At 34.6% G+C, this 7847-nt stretch overlaps 1 long non-coding RNA gene across 1 annotated transcript; it reads left to right on the top strand.

The window, feature by feature from the left end:
- The first annotated feature begins 2242 nt into the window (after window positions 1-2242).
- On the top strand, window positions 2243-3681 carry LOC105444014. Its single transcript, XR_004062874.1, has 2 exons — window positions 2243-2478; window positions 3567-3681. It is a non-coding gene; the product is annotated as an uncharacterized LOC105444014 (long non-coding RNA).
- Window positions 3682-7847: the final 4166 nt, after the last annotated feature.

The following is a 7847-nucleotide window of genomic DNA, read 5'->3' as shown; positions in this document are numbered from 1 at the left end:
TATTGTCCTTGAGGGAGTGGTTGTCGTCGAGAGAAAATTCTCCGGGGGGGGGGGGGGCATTGTCCTTTTGGGGTAATTTTCCCCTGGTAATTGGCCGGGAGTTGATTGGCCAGGGGGGTAATAGTCCTAGAACCCCAGTAGAATGCGACCATTCATGGGGTTGTACAGTGTGAGTCAAAACAAGTTTACACCTATAAAACTGCTAATTATCTTAAAAATCATCTATGAACAGTAAATTATGATACATCTCATGAAAGAGCGTTTTATCCCAAATCAATTGGTATCATTTTTGTGTGGTATGTGTACACGCTTGGATGAACAGGAGGTATTGTTGGCAAGAGTGCAAAAATCGACTTGCGCCAAAGTGGCTTATGTGATGCTTGAATAAAACAATTGGGATTTGGGTATTAATTCGGTCTTTGCAGATCCAAATAACATCCCTAACACAATTAATTATGCCACACATATCAAATATTGAATATCAACTATCAACAAACTTTTGCGCGCAAGTCGATTTTGCACTCTCGCAAACAATGCCTCCTGTTTATCCAAGCGTGAACACATACCACACAAAAATGATACCAAATGATTTGGGATAAAATACTCTTTCATAAGATGTATACTAATTTACTGTTCATATATGATTTTTAAATTAATTAGCAATTTTCTAGGTGTAAACTTTTTTTTGACTCACACGGTATTGGCACCTGTATGCTTGAAAATGGCACCTGGCTGGACTACTCCTCGAGAACGGAGCTTGTACACTATCGTGTGCGGATAAGTAATCGAATCCAGTGACCGGAGTATTAATAGTAACATTGTAAAATACTAAGAAAAGTAGTATTAACCGCTATACTTATGTGACTGATGTGTATTAGCAGAAAGAGAATGCGTTTGTGGTACCTCACACCCATTTATTGTTCTATCATTTCATTTTAAGTCTGTTCTATCAAGAGTATACAAGTTTATATTTCGAAATTTCGGTAAATACATTCACTTGAACTTTCACATTGGAAATCTGATCACTCATTTTCTATTTGTGTATGTTTTATACTGACATTAACATAACCGGGCTTTCTTGCGCATTTTATTTTCCTTTCAGCAATACGTTATGTGGGAATCTCCTGTGAAAGGAAACGCGCTCGTCATAGGCAACGCAGTCTTTGAACCACCAGGAAAGCAAAGGCTTTGGGCATATGATGATATCAGTAATATGGAAGGGCTCTTGAGGAAACTCGGATACGGATTTCGAAAAGATCACGATATCCGTAGAAACCTCTCCGAATCGGTATGTCAAAAGTTGTGACTACTCATCAAACAATAAATGAACGGAGTGTAACTATTAAAGTTACACATGCTTCTACCTTATATGGCTAGTTCTTGTATATTTATTTGTACAATATCGTACTACCTTGAACAAGTTTCGTTCCTGATGCACTAGATAAAAAACTATGATAAAATGAAACAACCTTTTAAATCTATTCAAATCTAAAAGTGGGAGATTCAAATACGTACACTTACGCGTACGTGTTTGTACAATTGTGAAGCTTGCGATAAAAGGCAACATTAGTTAAGCATACCCATAACGATGCGGCCAAACATAATATCATTTATTTCAAGATCATGTGCAAATTCGACGTACGACAGCAATTTGCGAGACATTAAATCAAAATTACTTGTATAAAAGCCTATCGCGTTTTAAATATAATACTTCATCCCATTCATCTACATTATGATGATTACTATCGCACATGTGCGCATGTCAAACTTTGCTCGAACCGTTTGGAAACGTACAGCTACAAATATATTAATAAATGTTAACACCTTTATGATTTATTCTGTGAAAAGAACGATTTAGTGAAGGTATAAGTAAATGGGGGAATATCAAAGCATCTATGTTAGGTAAAAAGCAGTGCTCTGAAAATGCCTTCATATTTCAAATTTAACTATAAAAGTTGTAAAGCTGTTGGTTAAATTTCGAAGGTACATGTAGACCTAACTGCAGTTTCATGTAACCCTATCTGTGTGCGGTGCTTTTAATTAGTAATTTTCTGCAGGGATGAGTCGGTCTGATAAAAAAAATACCCATCATTGCAGGATATTATAATATCATTACCCAATCACTCAAACTAACCTCTCGGAGTTTGTTTCACAATGTAATCGCTTAACCATACAGTTCTATACGCAACTCAGCCCTAAATACTTTGTCTAAAATTGGATTTATAAGTTCATCCATGCTTAATCAAATATGGCCTTTATCGCATAAACAGGAAATGAAAGACACTGTTAAAGAGTTCACCGAACAGCTAAAGAAGGACAATCCCCAATCAGCAGTGGTGTATATATCTAGCCATGGCAATGAAAAGGGCGTTCAAGGAAAGGACGGAGGGATACTCCAAATTCGAGATTTGCTGGAAATGTTTTCAGGAGTACTGCTTGGCAAACCAAAGGTTCTCATCATAGATGCATGCTGGGGAGGTATGGTAGAAATCGGTTGTAAGGAGCTATCTCTCGCGATAATTGCTCCTTGTCAATATCATACGCTAACCAAATTTCTAACTTTAATCTATTCTAACCCGACCTAAAACCCAATTCCAACATTAACCGTATTACTATACCTTTGACGAAACACAGCCAGGAGTAACTGTCGCAGAAGTAAATGTTGGATCACCTAAGAAATTATTTCAAGTACATTTAGCTTTGCCAGCTATTAAATATCGGAAGGAGAGACACCTTGCCTTGGCAGGAGGTGGGGGTGTTTCATCAACTTAAATTGATTTAGTTGATGAAACACGATCCAAGACTGCATTTCGACCAAAGCGAGCGTATTAGATGTTTTTTAAACTATTACACAAACCGGGATATAACAATACTTAACAAATGTATACTGACCATGTTTCATCAACTACAATCGATTTTAGTTGATAAAACACCCCATATCACACATTCATTATATATACTTACATTAGCCCTATACGGATGATGGTGATGATGTTTATAATGATCAGGATTATGATTGAAGTATTCATGATTATAATAACATAAATGATACAAATTTTAACAATATTTTGTCGCAGAAATGTAATATATATGGTGATTCTGTAAGACTAAACAAAGACACTAAAGAAGGTCATCCAAATGGACAAGCATGTTATTGAGCATTGATCCAAGACTGCATTTCTCGAACGACCAAAGCAAACGTATTAGATGGTTTTAAAACTTTTATACAAAACCGGGATAGAAAAGTACTGCCCATGTCTCTATAATGAGTTTTTATGAGGACCTAATACACTAGAACAAATGTTGGGTAAACTTATTTCAACATCGGGGTATTTATTTGTTCAACAATCCTTTGGGCAATGACGGGCCTGCCCTAACATTGGCGAGTTTAGCTCAATTTTCAGTGGTTTAATTGTTTACCCAGTCATTTCCACAGTATACCTTGCATTTTTAGCTTATCTCAATTACTTCACAGATATTCTTGACAAATACTTCACTGTACCTCCACCACTCCTCCGAATATAATCGAAATTAATTAAAAATACGGTTTCTTTCTTTTATACAAGATGATGAAACGAATCGCTTACCAATCTCTGCGTCCAGTTCTTCTTCAGCAGCATCAACCACAACTTTCTTACCGGAGAACGCTGATATCTTTATGATACACTCCACTTCATACGGTATTTACTACTGTTTTGGATGGGCCATTTTAGTAATGTAGTCAAATTAATAGTCAACGTCTTTGTTCACGAGCCTTGTTTGTACATAATAAAAGCTAATTTAAAGCACGAATCTTTGTTCAGTGCCCCGATACAAACTAATTCATCCACCTGTTACGAATAATTGTATTTCAATATAGTCAGAATGCGAATTTCGTACGTTACATGTTTGCTACGTCTACTTCTACTTCTACGACGATATTCAGCAGGATCCATAAGTCAGGATGTAGGGCTGAGGAATAAACTATCTAGTTCTTGGTCTAGATGCTTGGTTGAAGCGCTCCCTTGAAGCCCTCCAGTGAAATAGCGTCAAGGGTGACCTTTGAAAGTGCATTCTACGCAGTTACTGTCCGAGGGGGAAATGAGTTCTGATAGAGCTGGGTGCGGGACAAGCCGTAATATTTTTCGTACCGGGCAACAGCAATAGCAAAGTATTTAATTTTCTCTCAGTTAATCGCCTTAAAATAATATATTATGCTATTGAATGGATTAAACATTGTTAGGCTTTTTGTATTTTGTTTTCACACAGGAAAAAAAACATGGAGTTATTTAACTGAAGGATCCTGGTTGGTAGATGAGCTATGCAAAGTGGTCTACAACAACGACCGTGACCTTGAAGATTTGGATACCATCATGCTAAGGGTTAGTTTTCTTCCTAGACACCTGTTACTCCAAAATAACCTACCCGAGACAGGTTCCCTAAAACGCTGGCTCAAAAATAGTACAGATTCTAGACCTTTGGTTACACAGACTTGTCATAGGCTACCCAAGGCAGATTTTTTTATTCTTCTGCTTTCTGCATGCAGTATGTTTGGGCTGTCAACATGAGATAATCAATTGTCATGTGCACGCTAGTATACAGGCATAATATCAGAGACTCCTGTTTGACAATTAAAACAATTATATGAATGATTGAGTCTTGCCTAACTGGTCAATCTCTAACTTTGTCAAATGGCAGGAACAGCTTGTGACAAGAGCGTACTTTTATATACGGGTTGTATTCCATACAGTGAATGGTCTGTGGAAACTACGTGCATCATTCAAACCTGTCTCGGGTAGGTTTGCATAGGTTACACTTTACCCTTTGCTTTGGTATCAACATTTTTAGAGAGAATGGTTTATAACAAACTTTATGATTACTTAAATACCAAAGCATTGTTGAGCATTTACCAATCAGGATTTCGACCCAATGACTGGTTAACTTGGATAGATGACGGGAAAATTGTCCGTGTCGTAATGCTAGTTCTGAAAAAGGGGCTTTTGATACCGTTGATTATGAGTTACTATTGAGAAAATTGTATAATAATGGGTTGGATGAACCATCACAGTTATTGTTTTCAAATTATTTACAAGGTCGAGTGCAGTCTACATCTGTTAACGGTAAAATGTAAGATGTATTGCCAGTTCAATGTGGAATCCCCCAAGGATCCAATTTAAGAACCCTGTTTTTATATTACATTTAAAAGATTTGTCACTTGGCCTCAGTCACTGTTAAGTAAGCATGTATGCTGATGATACGGTAATTTATTGTTCGGCATATGATACCATAGAGTATTAAATGAAGATCTATAATATGTCAAAAACTAGTTGGAACAAAACGAACTAAATTTGAATATAAAGAAAACCGAATTACTCTTATTCGGTACCAAACAATGTTTGGATAAAGTTAAAGATACTGATTTAAACATTACCATAGATAATTTTTTGTTAACTCGATTTAGTAATTGTGTACACCTTTGGGTAATTTAAGATGGAAGATTATCATGGCAGGGACATGTTACTCCTTTTCATAAAATAGCAAATAACGGATTACATATGTTCAAAACTAGAAAAAATACAGTAAATGAATATAAAAAGAAATTGGTTTATAATTCACTAGTATTGTCTCACCTAAATTATTGTGATGTAGTATGGGGCAGATGTAGATTTACAACGAAAAAGAAATTACAACAAAAATCAGAATAGAGCAGCACGAATAATAAAAAGGTCCCCTTGGTATTCCTCATCTGATGTAAAACAGTTTCACAATGTTTATACATCATTTTTAATTATGAGTAAAATATAACATTAATTGATCTGATACCACTGAAGTTTTGGGTTTTATCAAAAATGAGCAATTTTAAAATAAGAGCCATTTTACTGTTTTAATTTACTGGATCGTACCATTAAAGTCGCAGTGTAGAAAGATGCATTTTCCAACCGCGCCTAATTAAATTTACGTACCGACATTCTGCTAAATGAGTTCGTGTTGTTTTACAAGAATCTACTGCTTTTTGATCCACTAACCGTCCATATGCGGAGTCGTTTATCAACTAAATGTATTCAAATTTATGTATACTTCCTTCCAATCCCATGTGTTTGTGGTGTTAAAGCATTCCATTCAGCTGTTATTATTCTTTGTACTCAAATTGCCAGAACGCAAATTGCATTTTGGTTTTATAGTTTGATTCAATAAGTAAGTCAATAAAATACTATGTTCTGCATAACAAAAACAATGTGTGTCCCTATTATACATGTAGGCTAGTGTGCCTCTCTCCAAATTGTACGTGTCATTCTTAATTGACCTATTCACATAATGGAACTACCTGCCCGTTGAAGCCAGTGGCCCGTGACCCCTGACCACTGAACACTGTGTGGTAGTCAGTTTGTGATCAATTTCTTGTATGAGACAAATCCAAGCAAAAGTTTCCATATATGAAAATTGAAGTTTGTTCATTCGATTTATGCTTTATGTTTACTTTGTGACCATGTGAAGGAAAACAAATTATTTGGAAAATAAAACAAAAATGTAATCTAATCTAATCTAATCACAGTATTTATTTTCCTCTTCAGAGGTATTTATGCGGTTATAGAATACATTTAACAACAAAATAATTGAAACAGAAATATACATTCACTTTACTCCTCATCTCTTTAAATCTTTACAATCAGATTAAAATCAGGACTATAATCTAATCACAGTATGTATCAAAAAGACCACGAAACCTTTATCCTTCTTCTTCTTATCATTGTTATATTAATTATTGATATTATTGTTATTTTTACTTTGACTTGTATTTCGGTGTATTTCACATTCCAGGTGACTACGGGAGTGCACGAAATTGATTCCAAGGACGAGGATAGAAAAAAAATTGGTACTCCGAGTACCACTGTTTTCAAACAAGGAGTGGGTCGGAAACTCTTCTTCTATCCTGGTTACCCACCTAACAATGTTTAACACCAAGACGTAATTACTAAGTTTGACATGTCTTTCTTTCAATTCGGTTCATTAAAAAATGCTTTATTAGACAACATGTTTTGCAGCAATAGGCTTAGTTCTACATGTACAAACAAGACTTTTTTAATATTAAAAATTCAAAATCCGTAGGAATAAAATTTCTATATGATGTCATATACTGTATTGTAGAAAATGTATCGATTGTGAATGTATCAATTGTAAATGTCACGTTAATGATCATTGATAATAGAATAACTTGCTTACTTTTATACTCATTATTGTATTACTACTTTTACTACTACTAGTACTATTATTATGTTCGACAAAAAAATGATATACAGACAAAAAAAAGGTAACAGTTGCAAAACATGTTATCAAACTCTTAAAATTTAAATATGAATATTATCAATACATATAAATATCTATCGCGATTGATCAATACATGATTAATGTGATTCAGAGGAAGAACCTTGATATTAATGCAATCGGATATGTAAAAATGAAAAGGAAAAGGCAAATTGCCATGTGGGATGTAAATGAAAATTAAAAAGGAAAAAAAACAAATGGATAGGAACAATTTTTTTTTTTGCAAATTGAAACAACAACAACCATACATAAAGTGATTGTTCAATGAAAAGCAAATATGCTACTACTTAAAGAAATATCAGAAAATGAAAAGTACATGTAAAAAGGAGTTGTTGTAATGTATTTAGATAATATCATTAGAGCCAAATCAGATCAACGTACAAAATCATTGAATTGTTTCATCGAATTGAATTTGATTTGATTTATTTGATATGCTTGAAGGTTTAGACACAAATATAACAAAAGGAAGGATATTACATCTTGAAACAATATTATAAGCATTGCAAGATTGTAGTTACATTATTGACAATTAAACACATTTGACA

Source organism: Strongylocentrotus purpuratus, unplaced genomic scaffold (assembly GCF_000002235.5).
Source record: "Strongylocentrotus purpuratus isolate Spur 01 unplaced genomic scaffold, Spur_5.0 spur5_scaffold_1, whole genome shotgun sequence".
NCBI lineage: Eukaryota > Metazoa > Echinodermata > Echinoidea > Camarodonta > Strongylocentrotidae > Strongylocentrotus > Strongylocentrotus purpuratus.
This window is presented reverse-complemented; position numbering and strand designations above follow the sequence as displayed.